General features: G+C 36.1%; 1 protein-coding gene across 5 annotated transcripts in view; it reads left to right on the top strand.

Moving 5' to 3' along the window:
- Positions 1 to 26,382, top strand: part of bach2b (BTB and CNC homology 1, basic leucine zipper transcription factor 2b) — a 110,120-nt gene that overhangs the window by 38,231 nt on the left and 45,507 nt on the right. Inside the window, exons 1-2 of one of the 5 annotated variants that reach the window (XM_067383751.1) lie at positions 15,030 to 15,439; positions 15,755 to 15,852. The exons of 3 other annotated variants lie outside the window; for them this stretch is intronic. The gene's annotated coding sequence lies outside the window, so the exon portion shown is untranslated. Of the gene's footprint in view, positions 1 to 15,029; positions 15,440 to 15,754; positions 15,853 to 26,382 lie in introns of those variants that run through there. One more of the 5 variants, XM_067383750.1, reaches the window with a different exon arrangement.

Here is a 26,382-nt window from a genome sequence, read left to right as displayed (position 1 = left end):
CAATGCTAAAAAAAAAACTACATGCAGCCTAATTGTCTATTATGTTAAAATGAATCAATGTAAGGCAAGGCAAGGCAATTTTATTTGTATAGCACATTTCATACACAATGGTAATTCAAAGTGCTTTACATAAAGAAGAAGAATAAAAATAGAACATAAGGAATAGAAATAACAGTAAAAACAGAGAATTTTGCTATTTGGATTTAAAATGCATTAAAAGTCAGAATCATGATGATACATAAAAGATATAAAAATACATTAAAAATGAAATAAAAACAGGAAAAGAATTTAAAGAATAAAAAGATAATACGTATAAATAAAGTGCAAACAGTTCGGACATAGCACAGTGCTCAATCAGCAAATGCATAGGTAAAAAGATGTGTTTTAAGTCTGGATTTGAAGATTAACAAAATTATGCTGTATGATTAAAACAGTAATTTTTTGAGCTCATATCTTCTGCACCATTTGCTTATTTAAATGTGTGTGATTATCCATTACAAATGGCTTTCTGTGATTGGTCACATTACTAAACACTGAAAAAATATGTTTTAAATACACTGGAAAAAGCTTGAAGCAATGCTATAATGTAATATGTATACTCTATATATATCATGCATAACTAATAAAGTGTGTTCAATAGCATATTGCTATCAAAACTCTTGAAATTTTACTGATATTGATAATGGCAACTAAAATGCTGGTATGGAAATTGCACTAGAGTCCCACCTCTGGTGTTCAGGCTACCGAAGATGTCGCAAATGAGAGGTCAGCATTTTGATCACAGTTAAAATGATGATCTCAGAGCTTTTGGACGTTGATTGATGGTCGTGAGGTTTTTGTGCGGCAATTTATTGAATCATAAAATAAACATTTTGACTTCTGCCTCCCCTAGCTGTTGTATACGAGGTGAATTTATTGTTGCTATCCATGGGTTTATTGACAGCCTCCTTCCTTTGGACATCCGAAGAAGGTGCACACCACCTCTTAGTGACAGTACAGCATAAAGTCTCATAAGTGTTGTGACTGTAAATCAATATTTATCACTGCAAGAAAGAATAGAGCTTGCTGGAAGACGCTGATGGCATCTTGCACTGCAGACTAACCCAATAAAGGAAACAATAAATCAGACTGAGTCTGAATAATCCCTCTCCATCAGTAGAGATTACCACCTCCTAATGCTCACAACAGCACCTGTACCTTCACCATATAAGACCTACAAGAACCCCCCATTTTCCCTTGAAAGACTAGATAAATATTCCATGTTTAGTTTGGACTGTTCCAGGAATGTGTCCTCAATCATAAGGTGTCTGTCTGCCTGAAGAGCTTTTTCTTTTTTTTAGCAGACGTTAAGAAAACAATCCCCATACATTGGGGGACAAAAGACAAAGGACCCCTTTCACGTTCTATATTATACCTTTTCTGTGGCCCTGCGACAACTGAATAGCCTGGCAAAGTTGACCGCACTTCAAACGTCGGCACATGGGTAGTGGCTCTGGAGGTTTGATGAATGGCTCTAATTCCTTTGAGGCTCACATGGTAACAATAAATGTGACGGAAGAGGCACTCTCTCGTTTCACGAGCCGGGTACCCACGCTTTGTGTTGCAGGGCTTCAAATGCTAATCCTTTCTTTTGCCTTCTTCTGGAGTCGAGTGGCTCAACCTCTGCTGAGAAACTGTAGTAGTACCCATTGGCAAATCCTCCTGACGCAGGGATGTCTTTGTCGGGGACAAAAGTGGTAGATCGTGATTTACTTTCGCCACATTATCGGCATGTGAGCGGTTGCGGCATGTTGGTCCTTTCCTGAATCACTCCTGGCAAGCCAAATGAGATGTATACAGTGATATATATACAGTACAGTTAAAAAGTTTGAGGTTTGTAAGATAGTTTTTTTGTTTTTTTTAAAGAAATTAATACTTTTATTCAGCAAGGAGGCACTAAATTGATCTTACATGACCTGATTTCGTGTTTCAAATAAATGCTGTTCTTTTGAATTTTCTTTTCTTTAAAAAATGTCATTGTTTTCACAAAAATATTAAAAAACACAACTATTTTCAACATTGATTATCATAAGAAATGTTCCTTGAGTAGCAAATCAGCATAAGAATGATTTCTGAAAGATCATGAGACACTGAAGACTGAAGTAAAGGCTGCTGAGAATGTAGCTTTTGCTGAAATTTCTATCATTAAGTACTCACCCTCATGTCCTCCCAAACCTGTAAGACCTTTGTTTGTCTTCGGAACACAAATTAATATATTTTTAATGAAAAATTGAAAAAAAGTTCTTAAAACTTTGTGTACACATCTTAAAATATCATTATTTATATATATATATATATCATTATATAATATATATAATGATATTTTAAGATGTGTACACAAAGTTTTAAGAACTTTTTTTCAATTTTTGGATGGTTACACTGCATAACATATTTAAAGTAATGAAATTGCAACCTTTCTTGAAAATGGTAAACGATTTTCCAAACCATGTAAAGCCAAAGAGTGTATTTCTAAGATTTTCCGAATAATTTGGCATCATGGATTCTATCAAATGGCAAAAGACAAAAACTTAACAGCCTTTGCTGGAAACCTTATAATGGACCATGGTTGGATTTTTAGTTACTTGTCATTTGTCATTTACCCAGTTGAGCAAAATATATCTAAAAATATACAGTATAGAACAGGGTATCACACAGCCACAATCAACAGAGTCGTGAGCGAGAGTCTGACATCAGCCATGTGATCACAGTCTGTTCACAGGATGCTGTCCTCTGTGCCCCACTTCAACCAAACCAAATGAGATCATGTTGTATATTATCACATGCTCGTGTAAGTGTGAGAATGTCTGCGGACCGGGCATATTTTTGCACAGCTGTCTGGATAATTCGTACAATGATGTGGGCGCTTCCCTCTCAGCATGTTCGGAAAGCCCTTCCATGACTGAAGCCGTCTAGGGAGAATGACTGAATACACAATGAGCGGGACCCCTCTCTGCCACGCCCTTCTCATCAGTTACTCCCACATTTCGGTTACACAAGAGAGGCCCGCTGTAATTGAACTTCCTTTGATGTGATGCATGTTTGCTAAGCCTCCTTATTCAAATCTCAGCATTTAACAATACATTTCTCATTTTCATTGCAAAGCCAATTAATTTCTCAGATGGAATTGAATTTCAAAGACAGCGGATGGAGGGAATTAAAGTACTAATGTTGAATTTTCTCTGTGTTCATCACCGACTTAAAACTGAAACTGACTGTCGTTGAATGTGTAGTGGTATAAGCATATACCATCATTTTTACCATATATATATATATAAAATTTTTTTTTAATTTATTTTTTTATTACCTGAAATTATGAAAGAAAACCTAAAGTATAATATCATATCAAGGGGTAAGTTGAATCATTCGTGATTCAACTTATGATTCAGTCATAAGTTGAATGATTAAAAAAACTGTGATTTTAATGATAAAAGACTGTAAAAATGCAATAGTGAAAAACAGTAAATTGGTTTCCCTACAATATGGGGAATAACTGTAATAGATCTAACCATACATTTAATGTAATTTTACAGTAAAATACTGTTAAATGTACAGTTTTTTGAAGTGAAAATAACAAGTACTTGTAAAAAAAAAAATGTAAATTGACATTCCCATAATGTGAAACTTCACATTTAATGTATATTTTCGTCAAAATAACTGCTTATTCTTAGTTTTTTCTAATCAGCTATGTACATTAGGGTTTTATGTTACATCTAATGTTGTTAAATTAATGTTTATTGCATTTTTAAATTTCATATGTGTTACCACAATGGTGTTTAGTGTTTGTGTGAATGACACCTTCTATATATTAGTAATACTGCTTGTGATGAGCTTTGATTCATCGTGTGACTCTCATCACCACTGTGCTGGTTGTCAGTGTATTATAAAGATACAAAACAGATATTAGTTCTTTAATAGGATGATAAATTAACGTTATATTGGTTAATGAAATACGGTATTTTACTGTAAATTTAAGATAAATCTTTTCTTACAGTTTTTTTTACCATAACATTGACATTTTTTACAGTGTTGATTAATATGTGAAAACTTAATATATTGAGGGATGATAAGTTTGCTTCTGCACAAAATTAATTTTACATATAAAAAATATAGATTCTTTTTATTTTAATATTTTTAGAGCTATACAGTCAGTATGTCTCTTATATTCACCTATTCTGCATTTATTTGATCAAAAACACAGTAAAATTGCGAAAAATAACTGTTTTCTATTTAAATATATCTTAAATATTTTTTTCAGGACTTTTTAAAATTGTGAATGTTACTGTACATATGCTTTTTCCTAAATAATATGAGAAATATATGGTGTCACACCAAATATTATGGACTGTTTGCATAATTATGCAGGCGACACATCTTACCCACTGATATATCTAGCCCTGCTCACCTCTACTCTTGACATTTTGAAGCGTGTAGAACAAAGACTGATGCACTGGAGGAAAGACGGGTTACTTAAGGTGCCTTTACACCTGAGGAGACGCTTATTGTATGTTATTATAGACTGTTTATTCATTCAGTAAATAATAGCAGCGCAAATGTGGTTTGTTTACCTAAATGTGGACAGAATATGAATAGTGTGTTTGGAAGTCATTCAGGCGTTTCTAGCGAGTCTGTACTATTGGGCTTGTGGAACATTCTATGACTCATCTCTGGCACCCACTGAAAAATTATGACTCAGAGGAAGTAGCACACACATTTCAGAACATTCTTTGTGTTCTGTGCCATGCTTGTGTATTTAAGTGAGTGTGTGTGTGTTCAGAGTAAGAGACGTTTGAATTATGGGTGCTTTAAAGAATATATGAATCAGAACAATGTGGTAAGAATTTGTGATGCTGTTTGTTTAGTCTGTTAATGCATTTGAAGATTGTGTGCATGCAATTTTTATTTTTTTTTTTGCTTAGGTTTTACACCCTCTTTTCAACCACGTCTGCTCAGTTAGTGTGTGTCACATGTGTGTTCTGCATGTGGGTGTGCGTGCATGTTCATATGTGGCATTATTTCTACGTACAACCACGGCAGCATTTTTCCATGTACTCATGAGCATGTTTACGAAAGACTATCGGTAGGTGTGCGTGGAGTTTATGAAGCCCTTTGAACGAGAGCTGTGGTCCCAATTATCTGTCGGACCCCTCACAATCTCTTTCCTCGTCTCGTCTCTAACCCCCTGCCCCCGTCTACCCTCCTCAACCTGTCATTTTCCCCTCTTAAAGGGGACAGCACCGCCTCGAGAGCTTAGGAAGAGGGGATTTCTCCACATAAAGTTGAAAAGAGGATTATCGTTCTGTAGACTTCTCCCCTAAGGTGTTGTCTTTGCTTTGAGTTTTGGTACAAAGTTCAGAAAACTCACATATTTTTTACATGTGGCACTGACTTGAAAGGTGTATGCTTTCATCTCAAGTATGCGTGTGGGTTTGTGGAGTATGCAGGGACCACACGGTGCATATTGAAATAGTTACTTACTAATATGTACAGTGGATCCAGAAAGTATTTGGACACCTAAGCAACACTTAAAGTACCTAAAATAGCTGCGTAGACAATGTCAAACCAAGTGAACTTTACTTTTTTAGCTATTTTATTTTACTTAACTTACCCCAAATGATTTCCCTCAGTTTCCCCTCAACTTCAAGTTATTTTTAACAATATTAAACTGTGAATGCTCATTTATTTTATTTTTATAGTAGATCACCATAGAACTGCGTATAAATGCGTGTGTATATATATATATATATATATATATATATATATATATATATATATATATATATATATATATATATATATATATATATATAATATATTGCTGGGGTGGTACATGTATTCCTCCCAAACCTTACATTACGGACGTCACGGTTCGGTTCATGCAGTTACATGACGAATACAGTCAGTCACAGGCAAGCAATACTCCAATCTAGAAGGGGGCATGCGCGGTAATGCAATGCTGTTTGCTACCAGTAAAAAGCGTAGAAGAAGAAGAGACGATCGATTGATGTGTTTACCTTCTCTCACCAGTGTTTTATCTGCTGAAAGATATCATTAAAACATCTTGAGAATAATATCTCACTTAGCATTATATTGGCCTCAGGCATTTTGGCTGTTCATTTACACAACAATGGCAACAATGGAAACGTTTTTTAGTCATTTTCACAGATTCGTATAAATAGGGATCGTTTTGACAATGGTGTCGTCTGTACGTGGAAAACTCAAAGAAAAAACTTCTCCATTTTAACTATATTGTTGTCGTGTAAACGTACCCTTAGTGTCTACAGTATGTTGGTTCACTAGAGAAATGAACTGAGGAGCACTATAAATGCACTATATTAGCCTATTCATTATATTTACTTAACTTGTTTTCATGACAAATTTATTAAAACATATATTAAATAATCAAGACATTACTAACAGGTTATGACAGCCACTGTGTAAATAATTATATTTTAACTTTAACTTTAGATTTAGAAGTTAATGCAAAACCTGCCTTATGTGCACTTTGAGTGTTGATTATTATATCTAAAAATAAATAACATCTGAATTTAATAATTTGGGCTCTGTTGTTAATTGTAACCTTTAGTATTATAGTAATGAGTAAGTAAGGGCTCCCTATATAATTTACAGCAAGATTTTTTTCATCCATAAGAACATGTATTATCATTTTATTTATTTAAACACAGACACATTTGTTTAAAAAAAAAAACACAGTTTAATAATAATAAAAAAGAGCTATGTTTAGTTTTCTTCCCCCTGCTGTACCGAACCATGACTATATATGAAGACTTCAGATGCAAAAGCCTTTAAGTGCCACATGAAATTTTCTTCTAAAATGAGCATTTTTACAAGATCATATGTTTAGGTTCAGCAATTTCACTTTAATGCCAATTAATAGGTCATTTTCATTGCCATTAAAGTGAAATAACTGAACATAAACATATGAGCTTGATAAAAATGCTCATTTTAGACAATTTCAGATGGCACTTAAAGGCTTTTGCATCTGAAGTCTTCATATATATAATATACACACACCAAGATATTTTGAAATTATGCCTATTTTTCATGAACAGATATGCAATCTAGCCTGAAGGTTGCTGCTAAGCATGCTACACAATGGCACCCTATGCAACTGGAGTGATACTGAGTGCACCAATGTAAACAGGAAACTTATTTTGTTGTTGTAAAGTTTCATAGGTTACACTGGCTCGGTGGTTGAGGCTGTAGTTTTGGTGTTTTCAGACGGTGCAGTGCGTCAGCGCTCTCCTTAAATGACCTGCAAGTTTGCAGTAACTGAGTCACTCCGCAGTGAGGTGATGGATGCCTGGTGAGTCATCACTCGAGATCGCTGGCAGGTGGAGGGCTGTGAAAAGGCTTTTATCAGGCTCAATGATTACAGTATGAGAGGCACAGCTTGATGTGTGGTGATTCATTCAGAGCTGAATATGTCTGTACTGAGCATTCTTATTCAATCTGAGCAAAATCTGTACATCGGTACATCACTGTTGGTACTAGTAAATCCAAGGAGGTTAGCATTCACATTCATTTCAGTGAAAGTTACTCAAGTGCTGCATGCAAACCTGGATGCTTGTGGTAAGAAGACATCTTTGCAATTTCCACATCTAGGTGTTTTCACCTGAGCCGTATATGCCATGTGACTAATTGTGCATATTATTAGTGTTCATTTCCCATTGACTTTAATGTGAGGCGTCGATCAAACAGAATGTATTGCACACATGCAACTAAAGGAATCAATGGCCGCGGTCCATACGAGGTCTGAGCAAACATTGAACAGATTGAGTGGCACAGCTGTATGACCACACACATGCTGGGAGAGCAGAGTGTTGTGAAATGATTGTGGCTGTGGATGTGTCAAAACAGTTCTTCAATTTCAGCAAGTCAGAAGCAATAGTCAACTAAATGGAAATTATAGACTCGCAGAGAGAAATCTGATTGCGGAAATGAGATGATGATTGATTTCGATCCTGATCTAAGTCCATCTAAACCTTTTTGCTGTAAAAATTGAGTGCCCCTTTAAGAAGTGATTTCTTAAGCAGTTTATAATTAAAGAATGTGTTTTCTTGCATAGAATGTTTCATAATATCATCTGAGAGTTGAGTTGGATTCATAATTCTTTCCTGAACATGATACACATTAGTGTGGGAATTCACATCCCTGTTTAATAAAGAGCCAGCTTTCACAGTCTCTTCGTTTCACTCTGTATCTCCATAGTTAAATGGAGTCACAAACGGGCCAGACGGGATGACACACAGACGGAGAGGATGCTGATTTATTTTCTTCTCCTTGTGGTGGACAAATTCATGTCCAGTGTGGATTACCATGTACCATGTCCTGTCTATGTACTTAGTAATCATCCCTGGAATAGTTATATGTTAGACTATAAATCCAAATATGGCACCTAAACATGACACTGGAAAATACTGGAAATCCAGGTTCCAGGTGGATATTTTCACCCAGAATATAATGAAAGGTCACATAAAAACCTCTGACATCATCTTTTTTTATCCTTCTCATTCTTTTTCCTTGTTATTGATGTTTTTTTTCTTCATCTCTACAGTCTGAGCCATTATAAATCCATTGAAGGATTAAAGGAGCTAAAAATAGGCACTTACGCAGAGCGGGAATTAGTGCGCTGCTTCCTTCATAAACAAACAAGCGTGGATCTACGCCGCTGGCCTAGGCGGGCCCGTCTGCCCAGGGCTACAGGGAGTCATTTGCGGCCTGTGGGAGGTTGACCTCGGTCAGGCACTGTTGGATACATGAGTCCCTCTCGCTCGCTGCCTCAGAGATGCACGCAGACTTGGAGGCTTGTGTCCAACGTGTGGGAGTAGTAACACTACAGACGGGCCAAAACGCTTATTGATGCTAAACCGCATCCGTGGCTAGCGGCACGCACCGGCCCTCGCATTTTGAGAACTGAACCAAGACCAGACCAGTCCAACCAAGCCGGACCAGACCAGGCAGTTTCAGACATGTCATTTCAGGCTGCTGAACTGCAGCGTGGCCTGTCTGCAAATAGAAAGGGCTTCCGTGAGCGTTTTTACTAAGAGAAGAAACTAGCAAGGGCCATTACTACACTTGGTTCAGAAGGGACTTTTTCCTTTCTCTATTTCTTTTCTCTCATGATAATTGTTTGTCATGCATCCTCATTGTGGTGATAGAAAAACAGTGGTAACAAGTGGAGGAAAACAGGAGAAATTCATGGAATAAGAGACACGATGTCTTGTTGTGCTTTTGGATGTCAGAATCAGAATGAAAAAAGATGGCCTTTATTTTTACAGAATACAGAATGGTCGAAGCCATTTGAAGCTAAGGTTGCAAGCCATTAACCGGACAGACTGGACTTATGAAACCTATTAAAGCAAGAATTTGATGTAAACAATAGGTCTACATAATATTCACATATGCATTTCATAGGGGACATGATGTACTAATGTTATGGTGTTAAACCTATAACATTTTTATTTAAGAATTCTGCCTTTTTTTATATCTCCAAATTTTGACTTTATATCTTGTAATTGCACGTTTCTGAGAAAACTGTCGGATATCAACTGAGGAAACGGGAAGAATATTTAGTTTATATCTCTTAATTCAGATTTTCTTCTCAGAATTGTAAGATTTAAACTCAGAATTATCTTTTTTCGGCCTTTTATTCTGTGGCTTCCATAGACTGTTACTGTAGAACTGTCATTTTCCAAGTGTGGGTATCTGTTGGAGTAATGGGCGTGCCCGAAAGGTATAGGGCTCGGAGAAAGGTCTTTATCATTGGTTGCGAAAGCTGTCTGTCAGGGTATGAGGTAGGGTTAGGGGTCAGTTTCTGTTGTAGCAACCTTTCGGCACGCCCATTACTCCGTCCTGTAGCTGCATCTCATTTTCTGTCACCAGGATGGTTTCATCCACAAAAACATGTCCCCGCTTTTTGCAAATACCTAAATGGTCTATTGGCTTCTATTGTATGGAATAAAAAAAGCAGTGGGACATTTTTCAAAATATATTCTTTTGTGTTTTACAGTAGAAATACAGTCATAAAGTTTTGGAATTGCTTGAGGGATGGTAAATGATGGCAACTTTCATTTTTGGGTGAACTATTCCTTTAAGCTCTGTTTCAAGAAGTGGTTTCATTTAGTCAAATGAAAGCTGGTAGTTTTTCGAAAGCTTCTTACTAACAATGGAAAATGTGGTTTCCAAAGAGGGGCTCATTTTTACCTGTCTTCACTGTAGTACTGAGTCATTCAGATGACAGATTTCGTATGCGTTTAATTCCCTCAGTGTTTAACCTGCCACTGAATGACTAACCCAGGCCCGAGCTGAATCATTCTAGTGTGATTTTTCTTCTGTTGTTTGGAAATGTATGATCACAGGTAATATCATTATTACTTTATGAATAAGATACTATTTCTTCTTTCTTATAAATCCATCTCTTTCTTAAAAGTCATCTTTGTGAATTTTTCTTCATCGTGTAATGTACAGAGTGGGGTCCAAAACATGTGAGTGAAAATATTTCTAGTTAAATACAACATTTTTACACATTAACTCGACAAGTTTGTGTCAAACCTGATGTCCATGTTCTCTAGCATGATTTGAGATGATCGAATCTATACAAGAATCATTTTACAGCAAAATGATTGAAACCAATTTCACAAATGTAGTTTTGAAAAGAATTTTGGGATTTCAATCTACACCCTGCTCAGTGGTGATAGAATTTATACATCACATATTGTTGGGTTCAGATTTACAATCATTCCATTAAAAGCCTAGATGTTTAACCACTAAGCCAGACTCAAAATATACAAATATATTTGTCCTCCAATTGAGGGCAGGTTTGCATTGTGCAGAATGGGTATCTGCAGAGAGAGCCTGCGCTGAATGCTGTGGAAGAAACACATTTTCAGGACAACAAACTTAAGGATATTGCAGATATCTGGCTTTTCACATTGCTCTGTTCTACACTTTCTACACTTGTCAACCTCTGTAGGCACTTACAGTAAATTAAACGCACATAAAGTCAATGTGGAGCAGCAGTGGGTTAAGACAATAGCTGTACAGTTCAACTGGCCAGTGCACTCCCCGAGGGACCCTTTGGGCCCTTCATGCGGATGTATGTGTTAATGCGCCCCACATCCCTGCGCTGTATCATTACTGATGGAATTCAGAAATATCTGCATTGCTGTTCTCCCAGGCTACACACCGTGTTAAGATTCAGTGTTTTAATCATGATGGAATCAATATTCTGCAAGATTCGTATTGATCCCTCAGTGCTGCCGGTGACCCTACATAGGCTAGCAAAATTCTGCGGCATAATCAGTATGAAAACAGATGCTACATCTTTATTGACACAAAACAGGGCTTACCAAGTGCGTATGTGTGTAGGTGGATGTCAGTGTGCAAGAAAAAGAAGCAGATCTCTGGCATTTTTAGAGCATCTCTATAACTAAAGTGCTGAGTTTTGTGGAAGCCTTGTAAAAAACAGTTAACGGATAATATTCGAATAGGTCAACAGTATGAATCCCACATCCCAAATGTCAGATGGCTGATAAAGGAAACCCTGTCACCAGCACAAAGCAAGCAGTGGGCAGAAACCTCCCACAGTCTGACATCAGTTATACACTCTACAGGTTCAAGCTGATCTGAATATTTCCACTGTATGTTTATGTGTGTGTGTGTGTTAGTGTGTGTGTGTGTGTGTGTGTGTGTGTGTGTGTGTGTGTGTGTGTGTGTGTGTGTGTGTGTGTGTGTGTGTGTGTGTGTGTGTGTGTGTGTGTGTGTGTGTGTGTGTGTGTGTGTGTGTGTGTGTGTGTGTGTGTGTGTGTGTGTGTGTGTTTGAGAGAGAGAAATATTTGTCCTCTCGTTCTTAGTCAACTTTATATGTGTTTAACCCGAAAACCCACAACTAGTCTCAGTTGCGCACACTTGGGATCATAACCTTTAAAAATGATTTATCTGAAGGAGAGTATGCGCACTCACGCACCCAGACAAATACACAGCCATTTAGAGGGGAAAATACATGGGTTATGACTTCATGGATTATAACAAGATGATGATGATAATGGCAATAATATTGTCTTAAAATATTGGTGATTTCTCACAATGTCTAGACCTCTGCAGCACCACCCAAATGTCTTTTTAAGTTTCTCAGTTTTAACTGTGGTACCAAACTGAATGCAATTTGAATTTGAATGCAGGGACGTAGAATTAAAAAAACTGAGATTCTAAGAAACATATTAAAGGATTAGTTCACTTTCAAATATAATGTACTTACCCCCATGTCATCCAAGATCTCCATGTCCTTCTTTCTTCAGCTGAAAAGAAATGTAGGTTTTTGATGAAATCATTCCAGGATTATTCTCCTTATAGTGGACTTCAATGGCCTCCAAATGGTTGAAGGTCAAAATTATAGTTTCAATGCAGCTTTTTGTGAAGTTGAATAGGGAAGGCATAGGACATACAGCATCAGCTTTTTGAAGAATATGAAAGTGTGGTTTTGGCGGAACCACTTGGAAGGTGTTTTTTTTTTTTTTTTTTAGAAAATGACCAATCGTTTCGCTAGATAAGACCCTTATTCCTCGTCTGGTATCATTTAAAGTCCTTTGAAGCTGCACTGAAACTGTAATTTTGACCTTCAACCATTTGGAGGCCATTGAAGTCCATTATAAGGAGAATAATCCTGGAATGTTTTCATCAAATTTCTTTTCGACTAAAGAAAGAAGGACATGGACATCTTGGATGACATAGGGGTGAGTAAATTATCAGGAAAATTTATTTGAAAGTGAACTAATCCTTTAAGTAATTATTAATTATAAAAGACTTCAAAAACAATGGATGGATGGATGGACACAGACAAGCAGATAGATAGACAGACAGACAATGAGTTTAGCTATTAAAAAAAGGAAATGTATGTTTTGGTAGGCTAACATTAGACACCTATAAATAGCATCTGGGGGCCCTAGTGATCAGCTTGCACTGTATGTGCAGAGAAGACCTGTGCTATGTGCGTTTAGCTTCCTTTGGCAGTTTTGGGCCATGTGGTCTGAGGCTTTTGTGGCCCCTGATAGTCTGAGACTCACTCAGGCCCAGTCCATATTTCTGTCTTCTCTGTCATTTTCGAAGGAATCATACTTTCACACCTTTATTTTGCTATATTTGTCACATCTCTCAGCAGCTGAGACCTATGAACGGAGAATCACCGTTGTTTTGGAAACCTACTACATGTCTTACGTGCGCATATGACACGCGCAAACAAATGCACATCTCTGTGTGCTTATATTAGCTCTTAGCATTTTGTCACTCAGGCTGCCAACACGTTATCTGATCCTGAGGGTGTCCATTCTCTATTTCTACTGTGTAACTTCTCTAACACATGCAGAGAGCATTTTACTCAAGGGTAAACAGCATGTAGTTGTATTTGGAGTACTATAGTAATGTAAAGTTTGACAACCTCAGCATATAGTTCTATTTTGAATGAAAAGTGCTTTGAATGAATACATGACAGGTTTGCAGAAAAGGAACAAGCTACTTTGTCAATGAAAAAACAGCCACTGTAGTGACTCAAAGGTGATCCGTGAACTCTGGTCGTCAATTTTTCCATCAAAAATAAAGGAGAAATCTATTCCTGACATGAGAGACGCAGTTTAAACAGACACAAACAGACACTCAGATAAAAGAAGGTATGCTCAAAGAGAGTCTTGCAATACTAAATTGCACATATATAATCTGTGAAAAAATTCATATTTAATTTAGACTTGCATTATCAAAGACACACATGACACAGTTTGTAAAACACTTACCCTGAGAGTGCAGATGTGGGTGGTGCTAAGTGTCACTTCTTTCCTATGGGGAGACTTTCCATCAGCCTCTGTTGGTTTGAGGTTTGTGCAAAATAAAATCCTGGCAACTCTAATATGAATTTGCTATGTGTAATTAAATTCTTCCAGTGATGCAGATGTGCATCCCATTTTCTAAAACGGTCTTCTAACGGGTCTAACCACCAGTTAGTTATCTGGGTTAGTTGTTTCAGCAGTGGTCAGGCTGTTTCGATGGTGTGTGATATTGTCTCTATGTGTGAATATATTTACAAGTATGTAAATGCATGCATTTTGTACTTATATAAGTCATATCTGTGATGTCTTGGGTAAAAATCTCCAAAGGGCATCTGCAATAATTCATTCGATGATTGACACTGAAGCAATCATTTTTGTGTGTGTGTGTGTGTGTGTGTGTGTGTGTGTGTGTGTGTGTGTGTGTGTGTGTGTGTGTGTGTGTGTGTGTGTGTGTGTGTGTGTGTGTGTGTGTGTGTGTGTGTGTGTGTGTGTGTGTGTGTGTGTGTGTGTGTGTGTGTGTGTGTGTGTGTGTGTGTGTGTGTGTGTGTCTGGAAACGTAAAGAATTTGCTCGAGGTGTTTGAGGATCATCGTTCCAGGATGTTATGATTCTCTCTGTGTTTAAAACATTGGAATACCTGTTTTTCTCTGAGAATGTGTTCACAGCCTTTCTGTCAGCTCAAACTTGACTATATATGGATGCATGAAATGTTAACTTACAGTGGCTACATTCACAAAGCACCAGAATACAGTTATCAGTCTTTTAAATTTGAAGTTAGTTAGTTAGTTTGTTTGTTTGTCATGTTTGCTAAATACAATTCTGTTCACACACGGTTTGTTTATAAAGGAGTGAGAACTGTTTTCTGTAAACAAACTGACTCCTTTAAATTTGCAAGATTCAGTTCCACAGTTTGAAAGAGAATTGCATCTAATAGGCAATTTTCATTGTTTTCACAAGAATATAAAAGGTGTTTGACTTCGCTTCTGTAAGCTGTGTGTGAACAGGATTATTCGAGGGTCACACCTTTTTGTGAACATGGTTATAGCTGACTGTTTTCATAAAAACATTGATTTCTTTTAATTGCAATTTACTTCGATTCTTGAGGCAGTTGGGTTAGATAGTTTTAGATTAGTTCTCTGATTCAGGGTGTAATTTTTGCAGATGAGCAGCAGAGATATGCACCCATTCAGGCATAACATAGTGAGAGTGTGTGTGCCCTGTCTGTTACCATATAAGACTTGCTCATGACTCATGCTGCTTTGTGACCTGCAATGTGGGAAGTCATGATTCATACAAGCTACATTTAATCAACCTCAGCTCAAAATACTCCGGTATGCGTGACCCCCCTCCCCTGCACTCACATACACAGAAACGATCAGCTCCACAGATGCCACCACACTTGTGTCATTGTGCTTGCAGTGGCCTGAGTTCAAAGTTAGGTTATGTAGATTTAAAACAACATGAGTATTTTTTATTTCGTTGGAATGCTTTTGTTTGTAATTGGAATTTCCAGACTATCCCATCATCCCTTGCACTGACATGGTTCTGCTGTGACATCATTCAGAGGTAACGATGCTTTCATCAGACCACATGCTTTCTGTTGTGAAGGCTTTTCTGACAGGAGTAACTGATTTTATGAATGTGTGGCTTATTTAATCAACTAGAATTTAAAAATGTAAATGTTTGAGAAGTTTGAAATTTGCTTTTTGCTGATTAATTATATTTTTAAAAAAATATATGTGCTTTATTCTTTAAGTATTTTAATAATATATTATATAATCACTTCTTGTTTATATTTATTTATATAATTGTAAGCAACCTGCACCCATTGAAAGAGTTGAGATATGCTGTAATGAGTGTGAATCAATCCTCTGTGAACAGCACATCCCAGAATGTGACCTCCGAGTGTCCTGATGGTACAACCTGAGTGTTTCATATTATAGCGGAGATAAACGCCACCTATCTTGAGCAGAAGTCAGGTAGACATTGTGTTTTTTTTTACTGATTGTTTTTCCTGGATGGCTAACCTCTTTTGTGTTTAGTATTGATAAATTCAAAGAGGGTTTTTGTGAGAAAAGACTAGTTATAGAAAGCACTTGAGGGTCTGAGGGTCAGTGATATTGTCAATGTGTAATATTTTGTTGTCGCTTTTGTTATTTTTACTGTGCGATATGTCTGCAACATGCAGATCCTCAGGCGGTAGGGTTCGTGAGAGATTGATGATGATGGGATCTGGGCTTCTGTCTACCCCAGCTGTACAATAATTCAAGCAAAACCATGCCCCTTCTACATTTTCCATTATGAATAAGTCGCACTCACACACACAGCTGGCAGTCTCAGTCATGAATAATTAACAATGTCTCTGCGTACTCCAGGAAAGAGAGAGAGAAAGGGATGATGCATTTGCTTTTTCTCTCCCCAGGGGTGTAGCACAAGCAGACAATACTATTGATTTCTGCCTGAGCAAGAGGCACTTGAATCCATTTAGAGATTGAGCTGGGCATAATGAACACAGACATGTCTTCATACTTTTACCTTGAACTTTCCTCACACACCATCCTTACATTAATAAAGATGGTTCTGGTTCTTTGAATAAGTACAGCATTTTCTTTACTCAAGAAACACTATATAAAGGCTAAGATGTTATGTATTTGAGAAATGGAGAAGAGTGTCTTAAGGCCCATTCACACCAAGAACGATAATGATATAGTTCTAAAATTCATGTCCACACCACAGCTATAATGAGAACGATATAGAGAAGCAAACGTTAAAACAGCCAATCAGAATCCATTCTAATTCAAGGGCTTGCGCATTTGAAATGGCAGACGACATTGCGGAGAAGTTAATCGCAGAGGGCCAGAAAAAGCCATCACTGTTTGATAAGTCGAACCCCCTTTTAAAGTAAACTTTGGTCATACCCTCGGGCTAGATAGTGAGAAGTATTAACGAGATCATTATGCCAGGCTAGCAAACTGTGTAACATAAAATTACCTCAGGTATCCAGCGCTACATTTGGACGTTTAATGACAGTTGAAAAGACGTCCCTACAACACGTCCCGTCATGGTTGAAAAATAGCTCCAAAATTAAATATGAATGGATGTCTTTGACTTTTAGCTACATGTAGTTCAATTTGTAATAATTAATTAATAAGATAACGTCAAAGTAACAATTATACATGCAACCCCAGAGAACTGTATACATGTACAAATGTATCTAAATGCATTTTTATGAAATGTTTTGTGTTATAAATTTTTACCGATTCATGCCGTCTTACCACAACTAGTTTTGGCCAGGGACACGACGTTGCTGTCGGACCAATGTTTACTGGGTAGTTTTGACAACATTGTCTTGCCTCCTTTGAAGTTGCAGTGAAAAAGACTAGGCATTGTTTTTATTCCGTTATACAGTATTTACATTGTCAGCTAAATTCACTGTTAGATTAGATCGATTACACTAGTTATTCACTTGAAACATAGCATGCTGAGGACATCTGCTGGTCAAAGCTGTGTAAGTGCAACAAGAACAGCAAAAACATGTTGTACACACTTTGAAACCGCAGCGTGTGAGCTTAGAATAAACGGACCGTTATCGTTCGTTGGTGTGGATGCAAATATAGTTATCATTATATTTATCTTTATAGTTATTGTTCTTGGTGTCTAGCATTTGTCTAGTTTTAAATAGCCAGTGCGTAGCACTTTGTCTCAATAACATGGGATTTTGGCCAAATGACAGAAAAAAAACAAAGCACGACATAGATACAGTAAACGTTATACTGTCTCAGATGTGGCCATTCTAATGATGGACAAAACGCACATGTCTGAAACTTGCCAAAAATTGCTGGTCAAAAACCTTGTATTATGCTAATAATGACATATGAACACACTTGAACACATATAAAGCCACAATATCAACATTGACAAAGTGGTGTTTAATTATTTAAAAAAATGCAGTGTTTTTTCCATTTCCTGAAAAGTAACATTTTTGGAGATAATTTTTGCCCCCTTTATAGGATTGTAATATCTTGTAAAGTTGTAGTATATTTCACTTTTTATTAGAATGATGACCACTTAAAATTTTATATATATATATATATATATATATATATATATATATATATATATATATATATATATATATATATATATATATATATATATATATATATATATATATATATATATATATATATAATGTATATATATGTATATATATATTTAAAAATATATATTAATCTAGAATGATCTGAGGCTATTGTTAACTAAATAAACCATAAAAACATTTTCATTACTTTAAATAAAATAAACATGAACAGAAATAAAATAAAATATAATGTAAAAAAAAAACTTAAGCTTATTTTATCTCGGCTGGTTGCCAAGTGAACATATTTATCTATATGCATGCAATCATAGTTCAAAAACAAGAAAAGGAAAAAACATTTGACCTAAATCTGCAGTGAAGTCATAGAATGGTTATCGGTATATCATATATACGTAGAATATCCTTATTACGTCTGCTGTGTCTGCTGGTTGTGAAACCGTGCGGTCGTGTTGACTTTAATCTGATAAGCGTGTCTGAAGTATGACTGAAGTGAGCTCAGATAACACTTAGTTGTGTATTCAGCACAAAAGAGCTCAGTCAGGATGTCGGTCAAGGCTTCCAGAGGCATTATGGGATATCTGCATCGAACCGGCACATTCCCAATCGATGCAAAGTTCTAATTAACTTCATCACCATGCATAGGATTCCATGCTATCTCCACTGTCTGGACCAATTAGATCTTATCTTAAAACTGTACAGCCAAATATGTGTCTACTATGTCAGTTATTCCCAACCAGAAGTAAAAACATGGCTTTGTTAAAGGTAAAAGTGTAATGATGGGGCAAAAAAAGTTTGGGAAGTACTGTATCAAGCCTTTTGCGTGCAGACCCCGAGGTCACCAGTCATATATCTGCATGTGGCTGAACTGGAAAGCCCCAATGAAAGAATAAAGAAAAATCCCTTCTTCCTGTCCTCTCATTTCTAAATCTGTCTGTTTTTGTCGTTTCTCACTCTAGTCACCAGCTTTTTGCCGTTTTCTCTCTCCTTGTCTCTCTGTCTGTCCATGTCTGTCATGTTCATGTAAATCACAGACAAGCCCGTTAGTAATACTGAAACAAGGGTGTTGAATGGAGTGTCGAACGATTTGGTTTCTCACACTTTCACAAAATCGAGTTCCTCTTGTCAAATGTTTGGTGAGGTGTGCTTTTGACCTAAATCTACATATAGTGCTGTGGCAATACCACTGTGACCTTTTAGACCTCTTCCATAACACAAAACACCAGAACTCATTGACCTCGCTGGCAGCAGGTGCCCTGTGTGATATTTATGTGTGTGAGCATGTGTGAATTATTGTTTCAAGACCCAGCCAAAGTTAAAGAGGCTTTAATTAGTTCTCAAGTAGATTTATTGAGGGTGAAACTCCAGTAGTCTCAGACAAGGGCAGGATAGGAGTTAAGTGTTCTATGAATGAGCCATTATTAGCTGTGTAATGATGACAAGGGTGATGTTGGCCACCCGGTGAAATAAAGTGGAGACGAATGAGGATAAAAATGATGGTTAGTGTTGAAACTTTAGGTAAGCTTGAGAAAACAGAGGCCAGGTTTACACTGTCACTTTTTGGGATTGACAACCGCATTTACTTACAGGTGTGCGAGTCTCGAATGTCTTGTTCAAACAGCATCTCACAGCAGCGTCTTGAATACTGTCTGTATGAACGTGCAACAAGAGTCAAGCCCGTATTCTTCAAAGTAATTTCAAAGATGGCGAAATCCATAAAACATATCCACCTTATCCTGACGAGCCTACTGCGTTTTGAATTATGGGTGGAACTTCCGGTTTGGGGAACTTCCATTTAAAAAGACTGAAACTAATCATTTCAAATCATAAGGTTGCTTTACAAATAAAGCTTACCCGTCAGTTTGACTGTATGAGCTGTCAATTTTTCTTTCATGTTTTATTTTCAGACATCATGAGAACAGCATAACGCTTGGTATTTTAACGTGACGTTATAATAAGAATATCTATGGCAAGAGCTCTTCAGTCGCTGCTTTCTATCCTCATGATAATTTTATTTTGTCCCTTTGCATTCCAATGTAATAGTATGAAAAAGGACAACATATATTGCACATTTGTGGTCTGTTCTCTTGATTTAAGATCTGTCCTATTAATAATTCACTGGAATGCATGAAGAATCTCTCATTTTTCTCCTCAAATCCTCATGTCTCTTTCCAGGTTTGTTTTCACAGGTAAATCCAATGTATTATCTGTGAAAATAACTGAAATCACTTTGAAATAGTATCACGCACTGCTGAAGTTCATTAACATTTTTTATTAAGGCAATGTACACTACAGTCCAAAAGTTTGGAACCACTAAGATTTTTAATGTTTTTAAAAGAAGTTTCGTCTGCTCACCAAGGCTACATTTATTTAATTAAAAATACAGTAAAAACAGTAATATTGTGAAATATTATTACAATTTAAAATAACTGTTTTCTATTTGAATATATTTCACAAAGTAATTTATTCCTGTGATGCAAAGCTGAATTTTCAGCATCATTACTCCAGTCTTCAGTCACATGATCCTTCAGAAATCATTCTAATATGCTGATCTGCTGCTCAAGAAACATTTAATGTGTACAGTTGTACAAAATATTTGTGTACAATATTTTTTTTCAAGATTATTTGATGAATAGAAAGTTCAAAAGAACAGTGTTTATCTGAAATCTAATCTTTTGTAACATTATAAATGTCTTTACTGCCACTTTTGATTGATTTATTGCATCCTTGCTGAATAAAAGTATTCATTTCTTTAATTTCTTTTCAAAAAAATAAAAATAAAAATTCTTACTGACCCCAAACTTTTGAACGGTAGTGTATAATGCTACAGAAGCTTTGTATTTCAGATAAATGCTGTTCTTTTGAACTTTCTATTCATCAAGGAATCCTGAAAAAAAAAAAAAGTACACAACTGTTTTCAACATTGAAAATAATCATAAATGTTTATTGAGCAGCAGATCAGCATATTAGAATGATTTCTGAAGGATCATGTGACACTGAAGACTGGAGTAACGATGCTGAAAATTCAGCTTTGCATCACAGGAATAAATTACTTTGTCAAATATATTTAAATAGAAAACAGTTATTTTAAATTGTAATAATATTTCACAATATTACTGTTTTTAATGTATTTTTAATTAAATAAATGTAGCCTTGGTGAGCAGACGAAACTTCTTTTAAAAACATTAAAAATCTTAGTGGTTCCAAACTTTTGGACTGTACTGTATATTACATAATAAAGATATATATCACTATAGTTATATCCGTTATTGCTGTGGGAAGAATCACGTTTTTTTATGGTCTTTTGAAAGTACCTTGTTGATGCTTTTACACTTCTAAATGTCCTTTTAATGTTCGTTGGTTGAAGGGTGAGTAGAATAATGTCATCTCATTGTAAAAAAAAAAAAAAAAACGCATTATTGCGTTCATAGAGTGAGCCTTTCACTGACTGTTTACAGCTTAAAGTTACACCCGTGATTCGCTCAAAGTGTCATGGGGCGTAGGAATAAGGTGGATAACCCTTATCACTTTTGACACGACAGAGTCCAATTGAGCCGCGAGTTCATCCATCAAAAATCTTCATTAACCGACAGCAGCTTCAATGTAATCATGCACTCGCCGGACACATTTAACCATTGCACTCGCGTCTCACGTCCTTCTTTGCAGCGTCTCACGCATGACACGGCATTTGAGTCGCGCATAGAATAAGAAACTGATGAGAGCGACTCCGGTGGAAAACAGTGACTGGATCTAAAACCTTCAGATGACACACAGCTCATATATCCGTCGCTGTAAGTTACCGAAAGTGAAACCACACACACACACGAAACCCCTTAGCATAGGTTGCACACTTGCACTGTATGATGTGATAGGGACTAGCCTACTTGAGGGAGAGTAAATAAAATCACTTTTTTGACTATTCTTCACAGGATGAGATTATTATGTAAGTATTTGTCCCATTTTTATCATTTTTTTTTAAATGTCAAACTGTATATGACAGGATCATTTATTATATATGATTAATATACAGTAGCCTAGCTAAATGATAAATTAATAACATTTGTTAGGCTATAATCTATTAATTAGTTGGTCTAATGTCTAAATATAATAATTATATAGGCTAATTAATATAATAATTGGCATCTGTCTGCCAACCTCTGATATTGTATGGAATATTTTATTAATATATTATCCAATTTCTTTAAAAAAAAAACAAAAAAACAAAACAAAACAACAACAATAGGCTAACTTTAGATGATGCACAGATTTGTCTGTCACTGCATGCTGCTTTAAGTCTGAGCAACTGGAATGCTTCTCTGCAAAGTGTGCAGTTCACCTTAAGTTCATCATTAGTTACTGAACAGACCCACTGATACCTTTTTTTCCTATTCAGCCCTATATCTGGAGAGACTCTTGCGTTCAAAAAGCGGATGTGAGCTCGACATGTTTTTTAAAAAAAAACGTGCAGGTTTACGGCGCATGTTCTCGAAACTCGGTGGCCGCACAAATGAGCTTCTCTGCTACTTATTGTGAAATTTATTTCTTTATATTTGCTATTAGTATTCTCCACACTGCAAAATCCTTATGTGTTTATTCAGCTATGTCAAATACGGGACAAATCGCATAATTTTACCTGTAAATACAGGGTGATTTCGTATTTCAGAAGATGGGTGGCAACCCTAGATGTGACAGACAACTAGTTGTCCAGTGCGGTTCTGTTCACACAGCGCAAATTTTCTGAGAATGTGGTTGTGAGTCCTGAAAATTTATGGGTGTGAGTTCAGTTATAGAATGCGATTGTCACTCCCGTTAATAACCATACTGTGTGTGAACATAACCGTATTAAGGACTCAAATACAGGACTGACAACCGAATTCTGCTGCTGTGTGGACATGGCCAGAATGTATTTATAAAAGCTATTATAGAAACATTGATATTATGCGACATATGGTGCTTGAGGCACACATCTTAAATTTAGTAGAGTACTAAATTAAATAAACTTGACATATACACTACCAATCAAGCATTTGGGGTTGGTAAGATTTTTCAATTAGCTAAATTGGACAAACAAGAAAGAACTATTTTTGAGGAAATGTGCTTTGCCTTTTTTGACCACACATTCTATTCTATTCTATTCTATTCTATTCTATTCTATTCTATTCTATTCTATTCTATTCTATTCTATTCATTCAAATTTGATGGATACAGACAGAGTAGAGCAATATCTTGGATGTGTTCTAAGGTCATCACACATCAAAAGCTTGGCACCCACACACAAAATCTAGACTTCAGCTTTTGCATAAATGATGAAATTGAAACAAATTTAGTGGGAAAGTGGAAATTTTCTGCTCTTGTCAGTAAAAAGAAGTGAGTTGGTAAAGTCTCTTGACCTTTATGAAAGTAAACGGTACATTCCTCTTAAGTGCGTAGGAGAGCCGCATAGAGAAACGATAGACTGATTATCTTTGGCACTAATGAAGCATGATTATGTATCTTGGATATGCAGTTAGCATAAAGAATGGTAATTGCATTCCATTAGGAACATCACTGAAAGTGTATTTATAAAGTCATTGTATTCTTACCAAGTGCTTATTACCGATGTGATTGTCCAAGGTTAAGACTTTCTGCATATATAGATCAATTTGAGGGAACATGGTGTGAGCCCGGAGCTTTTTTTATCAGTTAAAAAAATGGATAATGTACAGTTATTAGCCAGTCATTGTTGCAAAATTAAAAAATAATAAAGTGGTCTTGTATCATAATGAAGGGGTTTATTTAGCTATAACGACTGGCTGAATGTACTTTTTTACCTGCTCATTACAAGGCTTCTAGCCAAATTAATAAATAAATGGATATGAATTATTTATTTGAGAAATTATTTTATTATGTGAGACAAAAGAGACAGTAGGGTGGTGTAGGAAATCAGCTGCCTTGAATGATCACACAGTAATGGGTCATTGATGTGACGTGTCATTTTTTTTGTCCAGAGGCCTTACTAATAATAAAAAACAAAGATATGGCATCCAAAGAATATAAGGTAGTACAACTAGATCACTTTTATTGAATCCAAAAGGTTTTAATTATATTTTGCTACATATAAAGGTATTTTAAAGATTTTGAAGTGCCAAAAGGTCATTGGTTTAACCATCCAAAGGCCAATACAACCATTTAATTTGTGATTAAAATATCTTAAAATGAAATAAATGTATATATTTTTTATTCTGGCATGATTTTATAACATCATATATCAACATAGTGCCAAATGGCATTCAAATTATGTGTGAAGTTGTTGCTTTGTTATGAGAAAGAATGTCAGAAAAAATGAATTTCATTGATGTCATTCAAAGTAACTAATATAAAGGCACCATTTTGGATCAAGTCATGCTGTCAATATCATGTGACAGGATGTGATATCATTCAGACACCTGCAAAGGACCACATGGTCGTGAAGAAAAGTAACTAACTCTCTCTTAACTATATGAAAAATTAATGTTTTCACTTGCTCATATGCATGTCCCGAAACATCAGGTCATTCGGTACAACCACTATAAAACATGGAAAATGTTGTACTATTTTAAAAACTTGTACTAAATATAAAACGTTTGATTGTCCTTTTGCTAGCTAGCTAACTAGATATGAGCCTGTTAGCATTGTTTAAAAATATTGTCATTCGATATAACAAAAAGTGTCATTCGGTAAAAACGGAATTTTGGTTAAACCGAATTACTTTTTTGGTGACAAATTTTGTCTGTCTTGTAAAAAAAATGGCGAAATCAGTGTTAATTGATTATAAAAACCACATCATCTAATTGTTAACACTTCAAAATTAATTATATCTTCATTATGTTTTTTTTGTTTTTTTTACACTTTTAAAAACCTTATTCGTCAATGACCCTAATACAATATTTGATCACAGAATGATTAACCAAACAGAATCAAGTATTCCAGAGAGCTGACGTGTCTTCTTTAAAACAGGCTAGTGGATGATGCAGATACACAGAACTTTAGCGTTCCAAAAATTTTCTTTGAGCAACAAGCAATGCCTGCTTTTATATCTTGTTGTTTTGTGATATTTCCCAGAGGCTACAGTTAATCATGTAATTATTTCCACCACATCCAGCACCGGTTTTCCCTTAGTCAGTAGAAGTATGATTAAAAAACATGACAAAAATCCACATTCATTCACTGCTTAATTAAAAACATCTGGCAGAGACCGCAAACAGGTCTCCTTGATGATGCATTTGCAAATGTGCTTGTTTATATTGTTTTCATTGACTGAATGCCTGATAACCCTGAAGTCTTATGCAATTAAAGCAGTAAAATAAAAGTCAAATAAAATAAAATAGCTGTAGAAGAAATGTCTCACTGTTTATATCCAATACATAAATAATATCATAAATGTGACACAGTTTAAGCATAAGCACTTAGCAAGCCAAACTTTGCCAGAGGCTTGTTTACTCCAACCGCACCCAATAATATTTTCTTTTCTTTCTGTGCACAAATTAATGCTCTTTGCCTAATACTAAATAAGCTTATTAGTTCTTCATTTGATCTTAATCACAGAGACATACAGGATCAATAGTAATAAGTGGAATAAATGTGTAATACAAACTTATGCTCCAAATTTGCATGCTCACCTGGAAAAAAGTGTTTGCGGCTGAGGAGGCATGTGAATCATCTCCTTCAGACAAGCACACTCAGTGCCCAGAGAGAGCCAGAATGACTTTCCTTTGAGGGAATGAAGTACAATTTAACTTTATTACTGTAGTCAAGAGTGTGTTTCATGGATAAAAAAATCCATCTTCTGTCAACTAATGATCGAGAACAACAACTCTCAACATCTTACAAGCCTATTGCATGTGAGAAGGTCCAGGGAGGGTTGTTCCCGCACTGCTGCGCATGAATCTAAATGAGAATCTGTAGCCGGTGGCTAATGTTTCAACAAAGCAAAGGAATTATGCTCATTCCAGGCTCTTGTCTTTACACATTACCCTCTGTAACAAGAGGTATTTAAGATTCCTACCCAATGAAGATAAACAATCAGAGCTGTTAGAGTCCAGCATGGTAACAATTGAGACCGTCCTCTGCTGTGGATGAACACTCTGTCAAACGCTGCTCTAAATGTCCATTATTGTCATTCAAGTCCACTGAGACAGAACCATTAAAAGGGCTCCATTAGTGAGTGTGCACTTTTGCCAGAGTATGTGCGTGTGGAATTGTAGGATTAGTCATAGACGCTGATGATTAATACCCAGCAGAGCTAGAATGTAATGAGCCATTAAGTCTGTTTCAGTGTCAGAGGTTTGAAGGAAATGTACTACTGCTTTCTAGACTCAGATCACAAGCCTGTACGAGATTATATGTGTGTGTGTTTGTCGTCTTGTGTGTTTGTGCACACATGTGTACTCTGATT

Source organism: Chanodichthys erythropterus, chromosome 4, assembly GCF_024489055.1.
Source record: "Chanodichthys erythropterus isolate Z2021 chromosome 4, ASM2448905v1, whole genome shotgun sequence".
Taxonomy (NCBI): domain Eukaryota; kingdom Metazoa; phylum Chordata; class Actinopteri; order Cypriniformes; family Xenocyprididae; genus Chanodichthys; species Chanodichthys erythropterus.
Note: the sequence above shows the minus strand (reverse complement) of the source record. Positions and strands in the feature narration are given on the sequence as shown.